This window comes from Mustela nivalis, assembly GCF_964662115.1.
Source record: "Mustela nivalis genome assembly, chromosome: X".
Taxonomy (NCBI): domain Eukaryota; kingdom Metazoa; phylum Chordata; class Mammalia; order Carnivora; family Mustelidae; genus Mustela; species Mustela nivalis.
This window is the reverse complement of record NC_139040.1, coordinates 10025605-10052989: the sequence shown is the minus strand read 5'-3', so window position 1 is coordinate 10052989 and position 27385 is coordinate 10025605.

The window sequence follows — 27385 nt, the reverse complement described above, 5'->3', positions numbered from 1 at the left end:
AAAAGCATGTACATAGATGTATTAGAGTAAGACAGAGAAACTGACTTATTTCAAAACAGTAATAAGGCCATTCCATTGTTAATTCTTCCCCTGAATACTGAAATAATTTAACTCTCGGGAGTATCATTAATTGACAGGCACACAGTGACAGAATGTGTTATCTGCTCTTTGAGTTAATTTGTATTGATCCCAAAAAAATGTCAGTGGAAACTGCTGTTGCAAAACCATCTCCTTCAAACTGCTGATGAATTTTATATCAAGACATCTAAAGAAGATAACCTGAAGAATCAAACATAAAATTCAGCAACTTTTAAATGAAAATGTTCTCTTATAAAAAAATCACATGTATCACAATGGTTTAAGATAATTCAAGGGTGTCTTAATGCATGCATCATATACATGAAGATAGAAAAAGAAAAACTCAGGCTTGTTTGTATTAGAGAAGGATTAGAATTATTTTCTATGAAAAGTGATTCTAGGCTGGGCTTTCCCAGGGATAGTTTCTATTAATTACTTTTTTCTTGTGAATGGGATATGATTTCTTGTTTCTTTACATGCCTTATAATTTTTCTGAAAATTTTTTGAAAACTGGGCATTTTGAATATCATAATGTGGCAACTCTGAAAATTATATTCCCCCCTTCCTTAAGGTTTCCTGTTGCTGCTTGTGTGGGTGTTGATGTTTGTTTATTGGCTTTTTAAAATTAATCTTGTATCCTCTGTACTTTTTCTTGTGTATGACCAACTGAAGTCTCTGTTCCATTAGCTAAGTTGAGAGCCTTTTCCTTCAGTACCAGGAACCAAAGTAATCCAAACCAAACTCAAGATTATTCCTGTCTTTGTAGATCAGGTATGTATTGGGGCACTCCTTCATTTGCTTAGCCAGGAAGTTTAAAACTCTACCTTAGCCTTCACTTCTTGGTTGTACAGAGCCTGAAGGTTGGCCAGTAGTAAGAGCTTAAGGACTACTCAGGTCATTTCTGAGAATGTGTTCTGATCTAGGCATTCATGTAGACTTCTAGAGTGTTTGGAATTCATGGGAGTTTTTCAAAGTCTTTATTCTCCAAGTATTTTTCTTCCCAAGATTCTTCCTTCTTAAATTTGTTTAGTATATTTCTTACCCCAACCATCACCTTTTGTCCCGGGGAGCAACACCTAATACATTTGCCTAGAAATATTTTTGACAAGCACTGCCCAGGATGCCACCACAGTCCTGGGGAAGGAAGCTCTGAGATTGGCAAAATGGAAGCAAATGCTTATTCCAATCCCTCAGGGAGCCATAGGCAAGGTCAAGACATACATAATTCTTTGAGAGGAAAATCCATATTGCTTTCTCTTGTACTGGCAACCTTCACTGGGAATGCCATTCAAAGCTCCTTCCACACTGGGGTGTAGGATATAACAGGGTACGTCGAAATGCTCTTTATTCTTTACCTTGAAGATCTCTTTTACCAAAATTCAGCAGTCTTTCTCTTTGCTGAGCATTTCCTTGGTTGTTTTAAGTATAGATTAGATTCCAGAGTCCCAGAAAAGTTGAATCTGACAGTTTTTGTCAGCTTCTCTGTTGCTCTTGTGAAAGGTTGGCATTTTAGACTGCCTTCCTCTGACAGACATCACTTTTATTACTTTTAAGTATTTGTCCCTGTACATTGAAAACCAACATAGACATCTATGATCTGAAATGGCTTAGAATTCCGAGTTTCTTTTATTGATTATCTTTTTTGTGTGTCTCAGTCTCTGATAAAAGGGATGGGGAGTCACTAATGAGGTTAGTCAAGTTAGTAATGAGGGCTTGCTACATACAAGTCAGGCATTGTCTTCACTCCGTTGTTCTGCACAGCAGTCGTGGGAAGTGGCTCTTCTTATGTACATTTGCAGATGATAAAAAAAAAAGTCATGCTGAGTGACTTGCTCAAACTTACACTGTTAATAAAGCAATGGCACGGGGATTTGAATCCACATAGTCCATCTCCAGAGTCTGTGCTCTGGACTGCTGCCTGCTATTGCCAATACTATAGAGAAATAGTCATCAATGAACAATAATAACAATGAGGAAAAAGCTTTCACACCAGACTGTTTCTCTAGCTGGAGTTATTTGTTTTCTGTGTCACAAATAGACACTAGCATAAAGAGTTCCACTCTGGGGTGCCTGGGTGACTCGGTCAGTTGGGTGTCCAACTCTTGATTTTGGCTTAGGTTATGGTCTCTGTGTTCTGAGATCAAGCCCTGTGTCAGGCTCCTCCTTGAGTGTGAAGCCAGCTTGGGATTCTCTCTCCCACTCTCCCTATCCTTCCCCCTGCTCTCTAAAAATAAAAAATAAAAATAAGAATTCCAGGAAGAGAATTGATTGATTTGGAAGTTCCTTCCTTGTCAGTCTTCATGTACTATTTTGGTGTGGTTTCATTATTCTTTTTGTTTTGCTTTGCCCTTGTCAATCCTTTTGAGATGAACCTGATGCTAGTACTGATTTTATCTATTTTAACTTATTTTGATACATTCCCACTGGGTGGCTAATAATTAGGTTGCTTAAGTGGCCTTTTGAAATCACATTTCTTTCTAATTGGCACAGAATTCTAGGTTGTGACATTTGTGGATATTGATTTATGTTTTCTCTTATGTTAACTTCTGGGTTATCTTTTATAAAATTAAATAATAATCCCCCAAATTAAAGCGAATTTGGCAGACCACCACTCGCTCATGTAAGAGTAGATTTGAAATCTCTTTGACAGAAGCTGAAGTGAGCTCTTAAACTCAACTGCATTAATGTCACGAGCCTGAAGAAGAACATTACAACTGCTAAGTGGAAGATTAACTAAAGAATATAACAAACATCACAAAAATGAAAGCGGATCTGTGGATGTAGAGAGTTTGATACCGTAACCACAACAGGAGAAAATGACATGGTGTTTGAATTGCAAGCTCTGAGATACAACTGATTTTTCTTTACCCCTTGAAACGAATTGGAGTTGGTAGAAAAGCTCATGAAAGAAATAGCATTCATGATATACACATCCCTGGCATCTTTTTGAAGTCATAGGATTGCCGTTTCTTTTCCTGAGAAGTAATTTGCTACGAATCATTTGAACAACTCTCTAAAATATTTTGCAGTGTAATCCCTAATTGGGTAAATTAGAGACATTGTGTGTTTTTTTTAAACCACAATTAGCAAGAAAATGGCTCAAAATTCCATTGAAAAAACGCTATGCCGTGTAAGTGCTTAATTACTAAACAAATTAAATATATGTTAACATCGACATGAAATAACTCTGCGTGAAATTACTACAAAAATGAAAAAAGTCTAAACTCCGTTCTCTCAGGAACTTAGTTTCTCCAGGTCTGAGATGGGACAGGAGGGGGGTCATTAACACCTGTTAGAAAAGAAACAAGGCGAGCCCCTGTGACTCAGCATCTCCGCACCCTGAGCTTGGTCTGGATCTGGGACTCAGGATGAACCAGGCCACCAGTGGACACTTCTGAGGGACTCATAGAGGGAGGTCAAACACCACGCTCCATAGTAGAGGGAGGTCAAACACCACGCTCCATAGCAGATCTGCCTTGTTCTCCTGAGGCCAGATGTCAGGGGGACACCTTCGCCTTAGCATCCAGGATACTGTGGGAGGTTCCCTTATGAGGGCATCATGGGAGACATCTGACTCCCACGGAGGCCTTAAGAGCCCCCTCACAGGGGGTCCAACTTCAGCAGCCTTCCCCTCTAGGCATCAGGAGTCAGCATGGGGAGTCCCTAGCTCTGGAAAAAGGAACAACAAGCCCCAAATAGAGTCATTCATCCCTCAGGACAGCAAGCCAAGACTTAATCACAGTTTCAACCTCTCCTAGGAATGACCTTTTAAGTTAACAGTCAATCTGAAATTTCTAGATCAGCACTAGTGAGGTCATCTGCATGGTAACAACCCAGGTGTTCTCTCCCCACCCCAAAAGGAGATGAAACAATCCTTTTTTGGTTCTGTTTTGCTAAAACTTCCTCGCCCTCCCTCCTGCCCTTCCTTGCCCTACCCTCCTGCCTAGAAAAACCTCCCATTTGTGCAACTTGGACCATCTCTCTACTTGCTCGATGGGATATTGCTCCACTCATGAATTGCTTGATAAAGCCCATTAGATCTTCAAATGGACTCCGTTGAATTCTTGTTCTTTAACATATCTGTAAACCAAGAGCATGTTTGTCTTAATCCGTTTGTGCTGCTATAACAAAATACCACAAAGTGAGGAGCCTATCAACAACAGAAATTTATTTTTCATAATTTTGAAGGCTGGAAGTCCAAGGTCAGGAGCCAGCAGATTCAGTATGGTGGCTGGTGAGGGCCCACTTCCTGGTTCATGGTTGGTGCCCTCCTGGGTTCTTGGGAGTCTAGGGAGTTCTCTGGAGTCTCTTATAAGGGCACCAATTATGACCTAATCACCTCCCAAAGGCCCCATCTCCTAATACAACATCTTTGGGGGTTAGGGTTTCAACATATGAAATTTGGAGGGACACAGACATTCAGACCAGAGTAATGTCTGTGGGCGTTTCAATGACCTCATGCCGGCTTTCCCTACATACCCCTATCCAAAGACACAGACACAGGACCATGAAAACACACATATACGTACCTCCAAAACCAACTTACCCTCAAGAAGCCAGCTGGTAAAATCACTCTGTGAGTGAGGGATTGGCAGGGCTTTAGATAGTCACCAAAAAGGGTGTGTTCTTTTCTTACTTTATGTTGTCAGAGTACTGTTGCCTTTTGTTGGATGTGCCAGATAAAAATCACATGTGGAGCTTGGTAAGGAGATTCTTTGCTTAAAATGAGTATTGCCATAATGGGAGGTTGCCTACAGCAATAAGGGGAGGGCAACTTTTGCAATAGAGAGAACACTCCAGCCAAGGGGTCTGCAAGTGTTTCAAAACTAAGGCAGAAAGGAGTTTTCTATCATAGGGAAGGATAAGCAAGGTTAGAGAGAACCAGATAGAGTGCAGCAGGAAGAGTAGATGGCCTGATTAGACAGTTGAGCAGGAACTATTTTTCCTTTGGGTCGGGCTACCCTATTCTTAGGAGGGGCCCTTAAGGAGGGACTGTAGTACATTGTAAAGCTGGTAAAGGGTAAATACAATTCTTGGGTGTGGGGGAAGCAGAGAAAATTAAAGTTTGATCAAGTCAGGTTAGCCGGTATATTGTCTAGATGGGTCATCGGCTACAAACAGTTCGGCTAATCATTGATAAAACAACAAATGGGAATGTGGTAGATCCGCATCTGGCCTGGTCCTAGGTACAACAAGCGGGTTACTCTGAGTCTTATCGAAGTCACGGGGGGGGGGGGGACATGTGATTCTTTTAAGTAACCCCTTTCCTGGAGCACAAAAGGGTCAAGGGATTTCTTAATCTGGATGTTTTCCAGGTGCACTGGGCTAAGTAAAGTTCAATGTTGTCAGAAGTAAACGAAAAGAGGACGAACCAAGGAATCAGCCAGTGTGAGTATCTCTTGTGCGTAACAAACACGTGTCCAGTATCAAGCCTACAGATACCACTCTCACAATTTCCCCGGTGCCCAGGGACTTGACTGCAAAGATCACCTTTTCAGCTGGCTCATTGCTTGGGGACTTCCTGTTTCACCAAAGACAAGAGGACTTGTTTATCTTTCATTTTCCTTTCTGCCACCGTCATAATCAGTTTGATGAGTAGTTTTCCTACGCATTTCATCTTAGAGGCCTCATATGAAGGGAAGATTAAGAAATCATTTGGCAGAATGATTAAGTGATCAGTAAAGCTTAACAGATTTCCATGCTGTCAAGACCAGCTTATTAACTGAGACCATTCGGGAGTCAGACGCTCAGCCTGCCATCAGCATTCAAAACTGACAAAGTTGTTTAGTGCCTTTGACCTTGCAGCCATCATCTTTATCTTCTTTCAGCAATCCTGCCCCAGCCCATTTGCCTCTCGCTCTGACATCTATTCTATCACAACTAGCCCTCAGGAACTCAGTGCCCCAAACCAGCTATTCAGGAAATGTGCTGATAAAGTCAGTCACTTATGGGTATATAAAATGACTGCAGGGCTTAATATGGGAGCCTTCTAGGAGACACAGTTTTGTGGTGGTTGTAGTTATTATTCCATGTGCTGCTTGGTTCTTGTTGCTGTTTTGTTTTGGTTTTCCCAGGGATAGGATAAGGAGACATTTTATGGTACTCAGTGAATAGTAGCAGGGTCTGTTAGATTTTTAGCTGGCCTGGTCATTTTTGGTGCACCACACAGGACTAGAAGACTCTGCTGATGAAGACCCGTTCCAAATTATGATAATGTTTAATTAAGTCAAAGCAATTCTATGAACATGCGTCTCAACAGAAAGCCTTCTACTGTCTGCCTTCCCACTTTCCCACGGCTTCCTGTTACCACTCTGACCTCATTCTCGAATTCTCTCCCACTCATTGCTTCCCTGAATATGCCAGGCCTGCTCTGGCCTTAGAATCTTTTCTTAGTGATGCCCTTTTCCTGAAATGTTTCTCCCCCAGAGAGCCACTTGACTACTCCCCTGTCTCCATCATGTCTTTGTCCACATGTTTCTTTCTTGGTCAGGACGATCCGGAGCAGCCTAATTCAAACTGCGACCTGCATCTCTCCTCTCCCACCCTAGCACTCCTGAGCCTTCTTACATGGCTCTACTTTTATCGCACAACAGTTATGATACTCAGGCATCCCATAGCATTTTTTTAAATTATGTTCACTGTGTTGTTCCACTAGAGTGAGAGTGGAATTTGGACAATTTTGCTATTGCTGTACCTTGGTACCTGAAATCGTGCTCAGTGCCTAGTAGGTAATCAATAATTATGTGTTAAGTTCATTAACTCTCTGTTAAGTCAGAATGATTTTTAATAGATAACAAAATGACAGACATTATCATTAAACGCTTTTCCATGATATAAAGCTATCTCTAATACATACATTCATCTCAAGCACGATCTATTTCAAATTAACAGCCAATTTCACAGTTGTTCTTTTTGCTATGAAAAACAGTAATTGGATGTGGTCAGACTAAGAGCCTTTCCAGGCCTTTTGTTTATCCTGGAGGTAGAAACATTTGCTCATGTATTGCAAATCTTACTTCCATTACCAGTTGTCAGAAATATTAGGTATTCTCAACTTTAGATGTCTTTCCTGATGATAGGAAAGGTTAAAACTTAGGTTCTAATAAAGTCTCTGATGCCCTTATAAGCAAAAAATGAAAAATATTTTCTCCCCTTCCACTAGTCAGATATACTTCGTCATGACTCTTCCTCATACGATGGCTTTTCTGTCCCTTCCTGCTCAAGGCAGTCCTTCCTTATAACACCTTGCTATCATTCAAAATGGCTGACTTAAATCAGAGAAGAAACTTGCAACTCTGGAGTTAATGGCATGCAAACTCCACTTTGTTTTCACTATCTTGTAGAGAAGACTGATTATATTTGAAGAAAGGTAGTAAATGACTGCTGGAAGGAAAAGGGAAAAAATCAATTCCAACTGTCTTGAGGGAGCAGAGTAAATCTAAAAAACAAATGTTCATTCAAGATTCCCAGCCCCAAGAGAGCACACGAGGGGAGTCACAGTCTGTTAATCCCAGAGATACCAATCCCATAGAGAGAGAAATTCAGGATGACCATATTGTTAAGAACCTACTGAAATAACATTCAGAGCAAACAGTGAAAATGGATGCTGGCTGTGAACTGTTCATTTGAAAGGAGCCTTGGAGGGAGGTGCAAATGCTACAAATCCAAGAAAGCGCAAAGACTCACAGGCCCACACAACCTGATAGTGAGTATACTGTGTCCTAGCTTCCTCTTTTCCAGAGCTCCAACATAAGAATCAATAGAGAAGTCACCACGACGATTACAGAATTACTCAAAATGAAATGTAAGAAAGAAGAGCTAGCTGAAATCATTCAGGCTGGAAAGAAGAATGGTCAGATTTCTGTGATGGATAGTAAACTGTTCCATGGACTATTAAAAGAAAGATGGCGACCACCTGTCCTCCACTGAACAGAAACGGATTTAAGCTGAAGGATAAAATAGAAAAGTTAGCAAGAGGCATGCCCTGTCTTTTAGAGATTAGTAAATCCTCTGGTTTCTGATTTAGCAACCATGGGGTTTCTCTTTCCCTGGGAAGTAACTCGAACATTTTCCCCATGTTCCTGGGATTGAGTGTGAAATCATGAAGAGAATGAATGCTTAGGCACTCTCAAGTCAACAGAGGTATTTGTGTTTCCCAGCACTCCCATCTCTTTCTGCGCTGTCTCCTTCATTGCTTCCAGTGAGTGCCCGAATCGTTTTTGGGAAATTCTACTCACCATCTTCTCATTCCGTGAATTCAAAGACCTATCTACTGAGTACCACCTCTGTGCCCTGATAGGGAGGGTGTAGGGGTCAGTAATGCGGCTTATACTGGAAGGGGAGGAGAATAGAAAAGGGAATCAACATGACTTCATATAGAAAGTAGTACTATGAAGAAAAACAGGATGCTGTGATAGCCAGTGACTGTGTGTGTGTGTGTGTGTGTGTGTGTGTGTGTGTAGGAGGTTTTCAGATAGGGACTTAGGGAAAACCTCTCTCAGGATGTCACTGGTGAGCTGATGAGCAGGAGACAGGATAGAGGAAAAGAGACAGGATGCGTCTCTGTAAAGAGATAGGATGAAAAGCAAACTCATTAGCCTACAGTCCTGGGCATCCTCAATACCAGTGAAGGTTCTCTTAGTTGTTTTTTTTGTTTTGTTTTGTTTTAAGATTTTACTTATTTATTTGACAGAGAAAGAGAACACAAGCAGGGGAGCAGCAGGCAGAGGGAGAGAGAGAAGTAGACTCCCACTGAGCAGAGAGCCCCAAGCAGGACTCCATCCCAGGACCCTGAGATCATGACCTGAGCTGAAGGCAGACGATTGACCAACTGAGCCACCCAGGCGCCCCATATGTTCACTTAGTCTTAAAACAAACAAACCAAACCAAACAAAACAAAAAACTACATGTATCCTCAGATCAATGGATACAAAGCTCTGACATTTTCCCCAAATGGCAACCAGTCACCCCAAACAAAAATTGAGATTGGGTGGTGGGAATTAATATTTTACCTAGTCAAACATTCAGGGGTTGTTGCTAGTCATGTCCCACTGGGTCTCACAGGCAGGAAGTGCTAGGATGGGCATCGGAAGAGTCAGCTCTTCCTTCTGATTTGAACCGAGAATGACGGTTGGGTACAAGATGAGGCATTAACGGCAACCACACTCAATCCAAACTGCCTGCATTTACCAGTTCTGGGACTCTGAGCAAGTTACTTTAAAACGGCTCTCCGCTGTAATGCCTTCATCCGTAAATCATGGATAATAATGGTATCTACTTCAGAGAGTTGTTATAATGATTCATTGTATTCGTATTTGTAAAGCATATAGAACAACGCCTGAGACATAGTGAGTATTAAATAATTATTTGTTAAGCAAAAATAAAATAAAAGTGTTCATTATTATGGATAACCTGAGCTAAGTGTTGATATAAACTTAAGAATGTCTTCAAAATACTTGCCGCAGGAAAATCATTCAGCACACCGTAGAATAAGCTTCCATCAGGGCAAATTTATAATTCCATATGAGTTGAATGAAAGATTCTTTTTGGATTATCCATGAAGGATATGCTAAGTAAATTGTTAATATAAAGAACTTTGTCGTGTTTGTTAGCGATTCTGAAGGGATTACATTTTTTAAAAGCATTTTAGCAGTATCTCTTTGTAAATGCACATCCGATATGCATTATTAGTCTTATTTTTTCATTTAATCTGTTAGATAACACTCTATAAACTGATCGTTGATACTGACATATACCTAGAAATGCCATATACATAGAGGCACCTGGCTGGCTCAGTGGGTAGAGCATATGACTCTTGATCTTGGAGTTGTGAGTCCAAGCCCCACACTGGGGGTAGACCTTACTTAAAAAAATCATATCTAAAAAAATAAAATTTAATTTAAAATAGACAATAAAATAAACATATAATCTATGTATGTCAATCTAATTTTATTTTCTCTCCTGTTTATTCCCTTCTCTTTCCCTGTCTTATGTGTAATAAAACAAAAGGCAGGATACCTCAGGTAGGCAATTTTCAATGTGGTGTGTTTTGTATAAACACCAGACCTTTAATTTCCCTTTTTCCTTCTACCCAATGCTACACACAAAGATTACAGACTTTTTCTTAAGTATTGAGAAACAACCTACCTCACAGATGCTTTATGAAACTCCCTGACTTTGTCTTAACGTCCAACATTCATACCCTGGTGTCAGTGACTTGTATTAGGGAGCATCTGAAAAGCCCGCCATGCACTTTACCCCATACCATATGGAATAGACACGTGTGTGTGTGTGTATGTATATGTATGTATATATATATATATATATGTGTATAAATTTTTTTTTTCAGAAATAAGTTGAAACATCATCCTGCCATACTACCATATGGAGTGACCACACTGTTTTCCTTGCCTAATATTGTGAGATTTTTAAGACACTTTTACAGTTACTTTTCTTTCTTGGTTCTTTAGATGATATCTGTACAAAACAATCCTGGGAGGATTCAGCAGTTTTCAAATTATAATCCCCAATGTTCGCTTTGGTAAGCAAGACACTGGCTCTCAATTACTGGGAATCCAGTACCAAACCTTTGTTCTTGTGCCTTCTGTAGAACGGGGCTGACACTCCTGGTCTGGTGTATTCAGCCTGTTAGGGCTGTAAGTCTGCTTTGCCTGCCGCAGCAGATCCCCCACGTGGTGGAGGGATGGTGACGTGTATCATCACTCAAGTGTTGGCAACTCCTCAAATGAACTTCTTCACAAGCACATCTGCCTCCTTGAAACCCCCAGGATATATTCAGATTCCCACCCAAGCCCCTCCAATTCTTGGTAAAATAAAACTAAAAAAGAAAAAAGAAGAAGAAGACCATTCATCAATCAACAGCAGTTAGGTGCACCAAGAGACAGGAGAGGGGAAGGCTACCTTGTGCACATGCGGCCCATGGGATCCATACTGGGCCCTGAGGAGCTGGTCACGAAAGAGAAGAACCCCTGGCGTGATCTGATGAGAACTAACGCTCTGCCTTTGACCCTCAGCTGGGAATCTCCCCGACAGGCCACACGTGGGCGGCGGGACCTGGCGTATGGGTACAACAGCTGTCTGCTGCACGCTGTGATTTTTGCACAGTTTTGTTTCTACTGTCTCTCTCTTCATACTAATAGCATTTAACCATTCAAAAACTCGTGAGTCTCCATTACGTTTCAGGAGCTTGGTGGGCTCTGGGGACCACAGTGATGAGCATCTTGAAGGATCATGCTTTATGGGTGGTGGAGATGATAAGTATGTGAACAGTCTTATTCTCAGTAGAAAGCAGTGAATGCTAAACCACGGAAGCTCAGAAGAAAAAGCCAAGTTCCTAGAGTAGAGGTCACAGAGGATGGGGGAGGAGGATAAGGGTCATGATGACATTTCCCAAGGGCACTAGGCCAACTGATGCTAAGGTCTCCTTCCAACTCTGTTTCTATATTTCTCATCCCGCATGTTAACTGTAATCACCGCTGACTTCTCATTCAGCGGTGCTCCACATACTTGAAGGCTGGTGTAAAGGCCCTAAGAGAATAGTAGACTCTCTACCAGTAATTGAGAATGATGATTGAGTGTGACTCTAGAGCGAGTGTGCGGCACTTCGCCTCTGTCCCATTGAACCTCAACTAGATCGGAAGGAGGAGAGAAGAGCAAGAGAATTAGGAACTCCATCCGGACAAGCTCTGGCGAGGTCAGGGTAAGGGAGCTCATTTGGGAGCCAAATGTGTAAGACTGCAGATTCTGTAAGAAGACAGTAACGCCGTTCACTGGCAAAAAAAAAATGACAAAAAGGAGTAAAAGCATGCAGTGTGCGGAGAATCACAGGAAAGAGGAGAGAGGGGCAGTAATGTTCTGGCAACACGCTCACTGTTCTCCCGCGCAGGGGAACTGGGGTACAGGGGAGCAGGAGCATCTGGCCTCAGGCATCCCAAACAGACAACAGCCAACAAAATCCGAAAGCCAGAGACAATAGTGGTGGTGAGATGAGAAAGGAATTTATTTCTGTGAGGTCAACACCAAGAACACGGTGGATGAATGTCTTGAAGACTGTCTCTCCAAAGTGGGGAACACACTTCTAGGTTTATATAAAAAAAATGTGTGGGGTGCCTGTGTGGCTCAGTGGGTTAAGCGTCAGCTCAGGTCATGATCCCGGGGTCCTGGGATCGAGCCCAGCAATGGCCTCTCTGCTCAGCAGAGAGCCTGCTTCTCTCTCTTCCTTCTGCTTCTGCTCTCTCTCTCAGTCACTATCTCTGTCTCTCTCTCAAATACATAAGTAAAATCTTTAAAAAAAAAAAAAAGAAAATGTGGAACAGAGGTCAGTGGGTACATTCAAGTGGGCAATAAAGGTCAGGTCGATCATGGCCAGAGCCTTGAGGGCTCAGGGCAGTCACTATTGCTTGGGAGGGTGGTTTCAGTTCCGCTCACGGGATGCTTTGCCCACTGGGTCTTGCCTGAGTTAAGAGATAAGCTGGAAAAAAGAACTTAATTAGAAAGTCCAGACCGATGTCAAAATGGAGGTAGTTGAAGTCCTCCTTCAACTATGACAAGGCATTTTGACCGGGTTGTTTCTAGAACAGATTCCATGATATGTTAAACATTCCAGATGGCATGCGCTTCAGCAGACCCAAATTACTGATCGTTAAAATCCAGAGACATTATTATATTAATTTACAATAAGACTCTTTTTATGATAAGATTCTTTCAGGGTGACAAAAAGAATGTGCGCCTTTGGTGATTTACTTCGGATGTGATATTCATTTGCACAGAGGCCTGATTTCCTCTGCTTATGACTCAGAGGGACATTCCCCCTTAAGTGTTCCTTCCTGTCTGGTGACTTGCCTCAGTTGTCTGGACTGTACGAACGCCACCCTTCATGTGCACTCTTGTTCACTTCGTCTTTGCTCAGGTTCTGAATTCTATGTCATCTCCTCTGAGAAGCCTCCCCTGGCCTCCACATGTGAGTCAGGCACCTCTCCAGTAGGTTTCGCTAACACTCAGTCATGTTCTATGGTAACACATTACCCCTGTAATTATAACATCCTTTGTGTGATCATTTAATGTCTATGCTCTCCACTTTTTTCCTAGTTAGAATGTAAGCTCCACAAGAGCAGGGGTCAACATGTTCCCAGGCCTCATCAGAGAGTCCAACACATGGTAGATACTCATTCAATATCTGTTGAGTGAATAGATGATTCGATTTAAATGGAATTATTAGACCAAACATGTATGGGTATATCTGAAGTTCTCGATACACTGTCCCTATTTTGATTTTAGGGTATACAACTACACATCATCAGCAATATTATGTAGAAATGCCAATCTCACTGCCTGCTCTCAGAATTACTTTTCAACTAGAAATGATGATTTTCTTTCTTTGAAGTCTATGGACATTTAAAATGTATGTCTTCATTTAGGACAAGCTCTTTTTTTGATATTGCTAAAATGTATTTCTGGTATTTTAACATATATCTGATTATAGCAGCATTATTCAAATTGGCCAAAAGCCACTATTACTAATACTTGGCACTTCCAGCTTGCTTTGGTGAAGTTGAAATCAATCTTCCTAAAGCATTGTGTGCATGTTTGGTTTAATTGAGATTACTGTATTGAGCACAACAGGCCCTGGCTCATTAAATTTTCTTATTTACTAAGAGTTAAACTGAACATTACTTTCATCTCATCTCTTTTACAACTTTTGAAAATGTTAGGTGGTAAAAAAGTACTCAGATCCCTACTTCAGACTGTAAATCAACATTAATTCTTTATAAGATAAAAAATGACAGCGAAGAAGAGAATAAGTAAGGGTGCCTGGGTGGCTCAGTGGGTTAAAGCCTCTGCCTTTGGCTCAGGTCATGATCTCAGGGTCCTGGGATCAAGCCCCACATCGGTCTCTCTGCTCCGCAGGGAGCCTGCCCCCCTTCCTCTCTCTCTACCTGCCTCTCTGCCTACTTGTGATCTCTGTCTGTCAAATAAATAATAAATAAAATCTTTAAAAAAAAAAAAAGGAAAAGAATAACTAGAGGAATGTATAAGTTAAAGACGACTTCCCAAGTATATTATTTGAATATGCCCAGAACATCATAACAGTCTAAGTTTCAAATCATTTAAAAAGTAAGCATTTGGTTTTCCACCAAAAGGAGAAAAATACATAACAACATATATGATTGGCAAAGAGTTCGTTTTTTTATTATAGAAAAATTCTTCAAAACATTAATCCACAACACAAAAAGGAAAAGTAACTAATGACATGGGAATCATTTCAGAAAGCATTGAAATAAAAGGCTTAAAACATTAACCCCTGTGTGACTCACTAGTAATCAAATGAATGCAAATTAAAACAGTAGGATAATATGTTTTGCTATAAAATGGACAATTTAAGATCAGTTCTATCCTGCCGTATCCATGGGTGTCCAGGGGCACAAGAACTCACATGCTGGCGGTGGGAGATTCGTAGCCATACAACTCTTTCGTTATGAAAAACTAGGAAACCTCATACACTGCTGATGGGAACGTAAAACGTGCATGGAGAGGAAAACTTGCTTCATTCTCCCTTTCCGAGTCTTCCAGCTGGTCTACGAATCAAACTGTCGTGAGAGAGATGGGCAGGGGAAAAAAAGTGAAATGTGCACATGGAGGCCCAATAATGAAACTGAGACCCAAAGAAATGACCAAGGCGGGCCGGGCCATTTTTCTACTTTTTAGACCTTTTTACAATTACTAAACTCTCTTTGAAAAATTAATGTGGTTTTTGTTTCTCAGTGACTTTATAATATAGCAATAAAAGCAAATGAAGTACTGATCCAAGCACAACAAAGGTGATCCTTGAAAACATGACACTACGAAAGAAGCCAGTCACAAGAGATCACATGTTGTGTGATCCTGTTTATATGAAAAGTCCAGAATAGGCAAATCTCTCAAGATACGAAATAGGGGTTGTCCAGGACTAAGTGGGTAGGCAATGTTGAGAGGATTCTGGTGTGGTAGTGGTGACTGTGAAGGATTATGTGTCTTCTTTGGTGGGGGGTGGGGAGGCAGGGGGGTGGGGTGGGGTCATGAAAATCTTCTAAAATTGGGGACGCCTGGGTGGCTCAGTTGGTTAAGCAGCTGCCTTCGGCTCAGGTCATGATCCCGGGGTCCTGGGATCGAGTCCCGCATCGGGCTCCTTGCTCGGCGGGGAGCCTGCTTCTCCCTCGGCCTCTGCCTGCCTCTTTGTCTGCCTGTGCTCGCTCGCTCTCTCCCTCTGTCTCTGGCAAATAAATAAATAAAATCTTAAAAAAAAAATCTTCTAAAGTTGACTATGGCGATGTCTGCACAACGATGTAAATATAGTAAAAACTATTAAAATGTACAATTTAAATGGTACACTTGTATATTAATTATCTGTAATTAAAGTTGTTACAAAAAATAATTAATACCGGAGCGCCCTGGTGGTTCAGTCGGTTAAGCATCTGCCTTCAGCTCAGGTCCTGACCCTGGGGTCCTGGGATCGAGCTGCTTCTTCCTCTGCCTCCACATCCATTCATACCCTCTTTCTTTCTCAAATAAATGAAATCTTTAAAAAATAATAATAATGTGAAAAAAATTTTAATTATCCAAAGGCAGAAAGAAAAAAAAAAGGGGAAAAAAAAAAAGCCTAAGGGTATCAGTTGGAATGAAGCTTAAAACCTGCACACATTTGAATATATTTTATAATATGAAAAGACTTAAGTATTTCTTCATTCACTCAATCAACAAATACATTTGAAGGCCTACATGAGGCCTTCATTTTAGCCTGAGACACAGACATTAACCAGATATGTAAAAAAAAGACTGAAAATTATGAATGTGATGGGAGTTATAAAGAAGATAAACACGATGTTATTAGAGCATGATCATTTAATATAGGTGCTGGGATACAACAGTGATCAAAGAGGCAAAAATCCCTGTCATCATGTAATTACAACCTAGTAGGGAAACACGGAATGCAAAAAATAAATTAGTAAAATATATAGTATACATGATGCTTCTACTTCTACTGTGAAAAACAAAGCAGGACAAGAAATATGGGTCTTTGCTTAAACTAGGATGCTTTTAGAAAGATTATCTGAGGAGCAAAGATCTGAAAAAAGTGAGGCAGCAGGTCATGAGGATATCTAGCAGCCGTATTCCAAGGCAGGGTAGAAGGCAGGGTTAGTGCAAAGGCCCTGAGGAGGAAGTATGCCTGACCAATTAGCAAAGTCTCGAGGAGATCAGTGCAGCTGGAGCAGGGAGTCTAAGGGAAGGCTGTAATACAAGTCTGGGGTCACAAAACTGAACTTTCCAAGGGGGCAGTCATAATTTAATTTTATTCTGAATGAGCTGGGAAGCCATTAGATCATTGGATAATAGGACCGTTTTCAGCAGAGGAAAATGAACCATTCTGGCTCATTCTGGTTGCTGTGTTGAGAATAGACTGTGTCGGAGGACTGCAGTGGAAAAGGCTTGATGAAGCCAGGATGAAGAAGGGGCAGGAATTCATCGAAGTTAGGGCTGGAACAACCAGAAGAATGAAGCTGGCATTGACTGATTCAGAGGGAAGTCTGTAGGGGTCTGTTTTGCTGAAAAAGCCAGAGTCGTTTCGGACATGTTAATTTTGAATTGCTTATTAGACTTCCAAGGCTGAGGTGCAGCAGGAGACGGTAAATTATACAATTCTGGAAGACGGTAGAAGGTCTTAACTGAGTACATAAATGTGGGCGTTATCAGTGTAGAAATGTTTTTTAAAGCCCTGTGATCCAATGATTTCATCAAGGGAGATCAAAAGTTTTGAGGTCTGTGCCTTGTTCTCAAGAAATTAGCAAATAAAGAACGGGTAAGGTGAATGACGAGTCGTCAGTGAACATTCACAAGGGTGTTCGGTTTAATCAGGGTTATATATAGAGAGAGCGATTTAATGTATTATTGTTTATTGCTTTCTTATTTATAGCTGTGAAAAATTAGGAACAATCACAATGTCCAACAACGATAAATTCTGGTGGATCAGTTTCATGGAATACGATGCAGTCATTAAAAATTACTCCGGTGCCCTAAGGTCAGAGATCTTCTAAAGTATCTTCAACTATTTCTTTAGCCCATATTAAGGGCTGAGGAATATATCCTTTTTGTTGAAAAGGTTAGAGGTGTTCAGAGTGTTAAAGGTACCAATGTGACCTCAGGTCGAATGTATAGTTCATAGAAATAACTTTCTATATAGTTCTTGGCAAATATCTCCATACACAGATGCTTTTATCACTGGTCCTCATTTGAGCTAAGACTGGCCTCATCAGGATAGGGTCAGTCACCGTGCCAGCGGACCCTGACTCTGAGTATCAGTGCTCGAACTGTAGCGCTCCTGGAGAAGGGTGAATGAAAGAGGGGTTTCATCCTTAGGAGCCCTAGCTCACAGCAGGGTTCAGAAGACGGTGGCTGATGAGTAAGGGTCTGGAGAGCATTCTCATTTTCTCCTGGATATCTCCGGCAGCTCTGGGGTAACTGAGCACGGTTTTGTTGCCCTCCCTCCGAGCAAAAGCAGGACCAAAAAATCCCTATTAGAATTCAAGCTCCAACAAGGGCAGTAAAGTTTGCTATTTTGTCCATAGTTGTGTCCCCTTATCTAAAAGGGTACCTGCAACACAATAGTGGTAACAAATATTGAGCTAATGCATTCCTGTCCTCGGGATTCCGAAACCAGACAAAGATCCAGGCAATGTCTGCCCTTCTAGTTCAGGGCTTCTCAGCAGGAGCACATTAAAACCCCTGCAACCATTCTAAGAGCACAGCTGCCTTGGGAACACCCTCCAGAGATTCCAACTTAGTTAAAATGGTAGGTCCCATGCATCGGTATTTTAAAATCTCCCTAGAAGATTCCAACCAGTACCCAGAATTTGAGACCTAGTGTTGTTTAAGCAGTCACCCCTTAGGTTGCTCAAAGGACCGAGAGGACTGTTTTAGTCCTTAGGGTTTGTGTGGCTTTCTTATGCTTCCCATAATTGGGGCCAGCTGCTTTTTTATGTTTTGGCTTTTTTTTTTTTTTTTTAATATCATTTGACAGAGAGACAGTAAGAGAGCGCACAAGCAGGGGGAGCAGGAGAGGGAGAAGCAGGCTTCCCGCCAAGCGGGGCTCGATCCCATGACCCTGGGATCATGACCCAAGCTGAAGGCAGACGCTTAACGACTGAGCCACCCAGGCACTCCAGCAGCCAGCAACTTGTCTCGTCCCGGGCAGCTCCCAGGGGTCTTGGTCTCAGAAGTTCATCTGATGCTCACCCTTAAGGACCAGAAGAAAAGGCTGATTCTAGTTGGGAGCTTGGCCAGTTGAGCAGATCTGAGGGGGCTTTGAGGGCGCGGCGGCGACCTGACCTTGCAACCAATGTGGTCTGTGTCATTTGTAAGGAGAAGAGGGATTCAGAGGCCAGAAGTCCCACAGTGCCCAGACATCTCTGGGGAGAGGAAAAGTATGCATGCTTTTCCTACCACATAAATTATTATGATTATAGGATCACGTAATAGTACACATAATCACAAATCTCTTTTGATATAAAAATGCTCCAGAATGTCACACACATAATTTAAGCTACAATTTAAAGGGATGTATCAGGTCACATTTCTACTTATTCATATCAGAGAAGATTTATTATCTGACAAACAGAATAGATTGTGAAACGGAACTTGCTAAAAGTCATCGCTGACATTGCAGTCCAAGTCTCGCCCTTTATTTCCCCAGAAAGAATGTCATAGACTCAATCTACAGACAAACACATAACACTTTATTTTGCTTTATTCCAGCTTCAGGAACTGGACAGAAAATCCCTCTGGGTCCTTTTGATTATGGATTATCCCTTTAGAATGCCTTGGCTGGAAGTGTTTCATGACAAGAAGGTTACTGTGAAATGACATTTTTTTTTTGCCCTTTGAAGTAAGAATATAACAGTGAAAAGAACTTTTATGAGACCTGGTGGGACTCTCACTCATTGTGATGGTAGATGAGTATATTCAGAGGTAGAAAAATTGTTGAGGAGTTACCCTTTTGACGATGCAAGGAGCACTGGGTGTCGTATGTAACTGATGAATTACTAAATTCTACCCTTGAAACTAATAATACACTGTATGTTACCTAACTTGAATTTAAATTAAAAAAAAAAAAAAAGAAAACAGCCCTTTCTGTTGAGGTAAGACAGACACATGTTTGTTTTTTTTTTCCTTCTGTCTAGCTGAGCCTCTCTAATGACCTTTTTTGACAAGGAGACCTTCACTTCTTCATATCCGCAACCTGAAGTCCAGCAGCTTGCTCATTCTAAACACAATTTGGAGAGGTTGTGGCCAAAATCAGCTAATTAAATTTGTGCAGTAACATTGACCTAGAGAGGCTTCAGGTTAAGGCTAATTATTTAACCGAAAAATGGAGCATGAAGAGGCCATCTATTTGAATTTCCCTTGTAGCCCACAAAACATTACATAAAATTAGAACAGCTGATATTAATTAGGTCAGCAAAGAGCAAAGATTACTCAAATACAGGGGCAGCTATGCATCTCTCTTGCTGCATCTGCATCAAGAAAGTTAAATAAGAAGTCGGATGATTTGTATCCGAAAGCATTGGTGGCCATCACTTTTGGCTACTCAAGGGATTGGCAGATATTCTGGGACAACCTGGAAAATCTGGAGCCTACATATTTCAAAGGAAAAGATGAAACCCTTGTGATAGCAGACCGATCAAGTTCATATTATCATCTGGAAAGACGTGGTCCATATTGCTTTCAGTAGGGCTCTCAGTTTTATTTCACATGACTTTCTCACTAATAAAAAATTAAATTATGATAATGATCACATTATTTTGAGTAAAAATAGAGAATCGGTGAGTGGGGGACTTGGAGTCAAAATTGGTGATTATACAGTATCAGAATTCATGAAGAGGGTCCTTGATAGCATTCAACACCCTTATTAACCTTCACTATAAAGAACTTGTGGTAATAATACCCAGCAAAATTTCAGAGAGAATTAAATCATTCGCAGTTTCCAACATTCTGGAAGGTATCAATGCAATTTTAAGTAATCATGGTAAATTGGAAGAATGAAATTTGGCTAGGATATGTACATAATGGCATGCAGCTAGGGGAGAAAGATACTTTAGGATGGAACTGAATGCCTGTAAGCAACATTTCTACCCTGAGCTCAAAGTCATTGTGACACTGATTATAGCAAGAGGCAAATACAATGACTGAGAAAGAATGCCCTGCCCTAGTCTGAAGAGTATCAGCATATTAGATTAATTTGAGCCACTAAGCTTTGCACAGGAGGTAGGAATTCTAGAGAGGTTCCAAAGAATGATCAGATTGACTTTAAAGTAGATAAAATAGGTCTAATGGAACAAATGTATGATTTTTAAGATAAAATTATTAAAGATGAATGCAATTAGTGTTTTTCAAATATATGAAAAATATTTTTAATTTTTTTTTTTTAATTTATGTGACAGACAGAGATCACAAATAGGCAGAGAGGCAGGCAGAGAGAGGAGGGGAGGTAGGCTCTCTGCCGAGCAGAGAGCCCGATGCGGGGCTTGATCCAAGGACCCTGAGATCATGACCTGAGCAGAAGGCAGAGGCTTTAACCCACTGAGCCACCCAGGCGCCCCTGAAAAATATTTTATAATGAGGATTGCGATTACTCAATTTCCATGATTTCTGAATACTTTTTTAAAAATTTTATTTATTTACTTGACAGACAGACACAGTGAGAGAGGGAGCACAAGCAGGGCGAGTGGGGTGGGAGAAGCAGGCTTCCTGCTGATCAGGGAGCCCAATACGGGGCTCAATCCCAGGACCCTGGGATCATAACCTGAGCCGAAGGCAGAGGCTTTGACCCACTGAGCCACCCAGGTGCCCTTTCTGAATACTTTTATATCATCTATGTTTAAACTTAGGCAACACCTGTAGGGGCCTACTTAGCCAGAGTGACTCCATCTCCATTAACTTAAACTGACCCTGCCCCCCACCCATCCCCCACCCCCCAGCCCAGAGGATCTTACTTAAAACCACCTCTGGGAAACCAGTCCCTGATAACAGAGCCCAAATACAAGGATGGGTCAGGTCAGGTGGAGATAACAGAGCCCAGAATGCAAGGACGAGTCAGGCCAGGTCTAGACAATCTCATTGGCCAGGCTTAACCACATGGCCTTTGCTCTATAAAAGCTAGTCTGTGAGGCTTGGGGGGTTGGGGGTTGCTCTCTCCGTAAGAGACGGCCCCAGCCAGTGGGTTTGATTTTCGGTGCTGGCATGAAATAAAGCTTTGCTTGACCTTCGCTTTGTATGTCTCGCTCCTTTGATCACGGACCCCATCACACCTATATTATTATTTCTAGCATAGATTATTAATTGATGTTTGATAATGATAACCAGCTTTGTTTGGAAATAAAGACAGAATAATATACCCTCTTATGCAAAATTAATTTCCCACACTTCTTGACCTCTTCCCTTTTGACCTCAAACTTATTAGGTGCTTCCTATTTTTAAAAAATAAAAAGAGGGGCGCCTGGGTGGCTCAGTGGGTTAAGGCCTCTGCCTTAGGCTCGGGTCATGATCTCAGGGTCCTGGGATCGAGCCCCGCATTGGGCTCTCTGCTCAGCGGGGAGCCTGCTTCCCACCCCACCCTTCCTGCCTCTCTGCTTGCTTGTGATCTCTGTCAAATAAATAGATAAAATATTAAAAAAAAATAAAAAGAAACAAGATGAACGTTTACATGGTCCTCATTATTAATTATTTCCTCTTCAAAGTCCTTCAGTATTTACTAGCTAAACTTCATAATATATTTTGTCCTATTTTTATACCTGCCACAGAAAATTTAACATTTGTTTATATCAGCATGTAGCACTATCGTTCACAAAACTTTCTCATTCATTCCATCATGTTTAGCAAAACGTCACTGAGCTGTTAGTAAGTGCTGAATAATGCACTCGCTGGCAGTGTGGACAGGCAAGAACAACACAGACGTCTTGGACAGAGAGACATAGATGCTTACAGTTGAGTGGAGTAAACAGACAATAATATCAGACAAAAAATATACAAGTGCAATGGTTCAAAGTACCGTGAGGTTCTCTGGAACCATACAGTATATGATCTAACCTATTGAGAATGTAAACTCAGTGTTTTCTGTATGTAGTGTGTCTCATGTCAACTAGTTTCCAAGAAAAAAGTATCTAAGGTTTTTTTTTTTTAAGATTTTATTATTTATTTACTTATTTGACAGAGAGAGAGAGATCACAAGTAGGCAGAGAGGCAGGCAGAGAGAGAGAGGAGGAAGCAGGCTCCCCGGTGAGCAGAGAGCCTGATGCGGGACTCGATCCCTGGACCCGGAGATCATGACCTGAGCCGAAGGGAGCGGCTTAACCCGCTGAGCCACCCAGGCGCCCCTCTAAGTTTGTTTTAAAGAACTCATGAGGGGCACCTGGGTGGCTCAGTGAGTTAGGTGTCTGCCTTCAGCCCAGGTCGTGATCCCAGGGTCCTGGGATTGAGTCCTGGGCTCCCTGCTCAATGGGGAGCCTACTTTCCCTCTCCCTCTGCCTGCTGCTCCCCCTGCTTGTGCCTTCTCTCTCTCTCTCTCTCTCTCTCTGACAAGATAAATAAAATCTTTCAAAAAAGAATTATAAAAAAGAACTGATATTAAGATATTATATTAAGATATTAAGAACATATTAAGCATAGTTACAAATAGATAGGTGTCCAGTATGTTAATGTACAGAGTTAATGTTTTATAAAACTGATCAGATATTACTGGTGATGACACATCAAAATGAACATTTTGGGGCACCTGGGTGGTTCAGTGGGTTAAGCTGCTGCCTTCGGCTCAGATCATGATCCCAGGGTCCTGGGATAGAGCCCGGCATCGGGCTCTCTGCTTGACAGGGAATCTGCCTCCCCCTCTCTCTCTGCCTGCCTCTCTGCCTACTTGTGATCTCTGTCTCTCTGTTAAATAAATAAATAAAATCTTTAAAAGAAAAAATGAACATTATATGGAGCATTCAGTTCTCGGATTCGCAGGGAAGATGTTTGGAATTTGCAACTCTGTCCTAACGATAACTAAAAAGCCAAACAAAGTAAAAATCAACAATTCTGCTCAGATCCATAAGAGAAGTGAGGGCTTAGGTCCATCCACTGCCCCCAAATCAGAGAGATCGAAAATAGAGAATCACAATTTACCAGAGCAGAAACCAACACACAGAAAACTCTGGGACAAATGTTAAGTACATCCTGTCCTCTTATCGAGGAACAAGCAATGCAGGAAATATTGAAAAACTAAAACACACAGTTTGAATAGAGGCAGCGGGCATTAGAACCCCACTCAGATGTGGCAGAGATGTTAGAATGATCAGATCATGAATTTAAAACTATCGCTAATATGCTCAGAGTTCCAATGGACAAAATAGACAGCATGCAAAAATGGGCAATGAAGCAGAGAGATGAAAATGTTAAGAAAGAACCAAAAAGAAATGTTAGAAATAAAAAACACTGTAACAGAAATGAAAGATGCCTTTGACTGAGTTCTTGGTAGATTAGACACAACTGAGGAAAAAATAATCTTGAGCTTGAAGATATCTCAATAGAAACTTCCAAAACTGAAAAGCAGGGAGAACAAAGACTCAAAGAACAGAACAAAATATCCAAGAACTGTAGGAAAACTATAAAACATATAATTGGGAGTATCACAAGGAGAAGGGAGAGAAAATGGAACAGAAGAAATATTTGAAACAATGACTGAGAATTTCCCCCAAATTAATATCAGGCACCAAACCACAGATCCAGTAAGCTCAGAGAATACCAAGCAGGATAAGCGCCAAAAAGAAAAACAAAAACCAGCTAGGCATATAAGTTTCAAATTGCAGAAAATTAAAGATAAAGAAAAAATTCTGAATGAAGTTAGGGGGGAAAAACCCACCTTATTTATAGAGAAACGGAGAATTATTACATCCTCTTTCTTCTCAAAACCATGCAAGAAGTGAATGGGGTGAAATTTTAAAGTGACAGAAGCCTTTAGCCTAGAATCCTGTACTCTGCACAATTATACTTCAAAAGTGGAAGAGAAATGAAGATAATACTAATGGTCACGTGGACATTAAAAGAATATAAGAATACTGTGAACAACACTTTGCCAATAAATTTGATAACTTAGATGGAATGGACAAGTTTCTTGAAAGACATCTTCTGCTAAAACAGTGGAAGAAAGAGACAATCTGTATAGGCCTCTATCTACTACATAAATTGTATCAGGAATTAATAACATCACCAAAGAGAAAGCATTAGGGTTAGATGGGATTACTGGTGAATTCCATCAAACATATAAGGAAGAAATTCTGCTGATTCTTAAGAAACTACTCTGTGGTGCCCTGCATGGCTCAGTCGGTTAAGCATCCAACTCTTGATCTCAACTCAGGTCTTGCGCTCAGGGTCATGAGTTCAAGCCTCGTATTGGGTTTCACGTAAAAAAAGTACGAAAAGGAAACTACTCTTTATGACACGATAACATAGGATACATGTCACTAGACATTTGTTCAAACCCATAGAATGCAGAACAGCCAAAGTGAATCTTAGGAAAGCTGTGGACGTTGAGTGATAATGACACGTCAATATATGTTCATCATCTGTAGCATATGTCCTGGCCTGGTAGGGGATGCTGAGCATGGGGAGGCTATGATGTAGTGGGGACATGAGGTATACGGGGAACTCTCTGTGCCTCATGCTCTGAATCAGAAACTTCTCTATAATGAAGTTTATTAATAAAGAAAAATGAAAACAATTACATGGTAGATCCCTGGTATTTGTGGATTTCATATTCATGATACTAACAATGTCTTAGTACTATGTCAATCTTTTGAGGCAATGTCTGATTCATATTTACTATGAAGATTGTAGGCAACAGCCAATTTCTTAGGGGGCAAACCTAGTAGACAATTAATATATATATTCCCAAATGGTGTTGCCATTACCCTTTCTCAAGTAGTCTAGAGGAAAACATACCATTTATTTGTGTAAGTCAGATGGCTGCTGTTGCTTTGGTGAGATCAAGGCCCCAAGTTTTTCAGCAAGTTCTGGACTTGGTTATAAAACTTCAGGGTACAGGGACGCCTGGGTGGCTCAGTGGGTTAAGCCGCTGCCTTCGGCTCAGGTCATGATTCCAGGGTCCTGGGATCGAGTCCCACATCGGGCTCTCTGCTCAGCAGGGGGCCTGCTTCCCTTCCTCTCTCTCTGTCTGCCTCTCTGCCTACTTGTGATTTCCCTCTGTCAAATAAATAAATAAAATCTTAAAAAAAAAAACAAAAAAAAACTTCAGGGTACAGATACCCCCCCCTTCAAAAGTTCGAGTTATACCAGTTGCCTCTTATGAAAGACCTCCATTAGTAACAGCTTTTCTTAACTGAATGAAACCTGAAGAGGATCTTTACTTTTATTTTAAAAAAGGTGAATAGCGAAAATAGCGTGGAGCATTTGCTTTGCAGCCAACATTTAAGCGGTGCCGCCCATCTCCTCCCCCAGGAAGCACACTCAGCATCTCAGCATCAAACCACAGGGCTTTGAACTCTGTCTGCGAGCATCTGTGCTCTATCCCAGTCTATTTTGTGCATCCTGTAGCAATATGTGTCCCAAGGTGTCAGAAAATCCCAAGAGGTGATTTTTGGGGTCTGGGAACGCTAAAAATGCTTTCCATATACGTTAATGGTAATTACTTCTTTGCTTTATGCCATTTTGGCTTATGAAACTTTTCATAGGAACACTCTACTTTCGGATAGTGGGGTAAACTTGTAATTTTACTGTGATTCCCCAGCTTCTACCAATTGCTTTATTATTTTTTTTTCAAATATTTATTTATTCGTTTGAGAGAAAGAGAGGGCCCGAGAGGGGCAGGGACAGAGGGAGAGAGAGAGGGACAGAAACAGACTCCCCACTGAGCACAGATCCTTATACTGGGCTCCGTCTCACCACCTTGAGATCATGACCCTGAGATCATCACTGAGCCCAAGCCAAGAGTCAGATGCCTAACCAACGGAGCCCCCAGATGCCCCTACCTATTTCTTTTTCTCTGCTCTGAACATTTTAGCCTTCATCTCCAAACTGGAATTGCCTAAAACAGATTCAAAGCTATCCTCTTTGCTCACCCCTTTCAACACAACCACTAACCCAGGACTTCTTTGCCTTCAACAAGTAATGACCATTGACGGGTAATGAATAAAACATTACATCGACCCTGGGGTGCCTGGGGGGGCTCAGTGGGTTAAGCTTCTGCCTTCCACTGGGATCATGATCCCAGTGTCTCTGCTCAGCAGGGAGCCTGCTTCCCCCCCTCTCTCTACCTGCCTCTCTGCCTACTTGTGATCTCCCTCTGTCAAATAAATAAACAAAATCTTTTTTAAAAAAATTACATCAACCAAATGGCAAATAACTTGGTGTTTCATATTAGAACTTAATATTATTAAATGACCTTTCGGTCATCTAGTCACTGAGTATTTCTCGCAGATCACAGTAGTTCATATAGTGCCCTGACCTCTGGCCAATTTCTTGGCTTCACTAAACTCTCACCTCTTAGTTTTCATCTTCGTGAATCTGGGCAATTGTTCTTAATTCTAAAACCAAACTCAGCTCTTGACCTACCCTTACATATAAAAACTATCAAGGGTCCTAGCTGAACAAAGGAGCCATTCTTAGTCTAGAGACATTACTTTAACAAGATCTACTCTCCTTCCAGAAGGCGGTTGTGATTTTAATAGAGACTTTTTTCTCCCTTACATTTGTGTGGGGGAGGGATCAAAGATTTCTGAAGAGAAAGCCAAATGTCAGTGCTAGAGATGAAAGGAGAGGTTAGGCAAAAAGCTCTCAAATAATTGTGGCTCTTAACCTGAATAGAGAAGTTTTATAATTAAGGAGTAAAATGTCAAATATTTTTGGACTCTCAGATCGGTCACATCATGTCCATCATATGTTCTCTCCAGAAGAAAGAAAAAAGCAGTTTGTGAACTTGTTTCATAAAACGTTGAGCTCAGTACAAAAACTGACTTTAATCTTATATAGAGTAAATCTTTTACAGTCTGCAGTGACCACTTACATTTTTCATTTATATGGTACCGTATTTTGTGATGAACTTTAGGTTATATTGAAATTTATTAAGTTTTGTGATTCAAAAATATCTTTGTATATATTCCTTATGAATGTCAAGGGTTTGTTGTAACATATTTCTTTATCCTCAAAAAATTATCTGACAAGTGAGGTTTAATAGATTCACAGCATTATTGACTGTTTGCTATTTGCC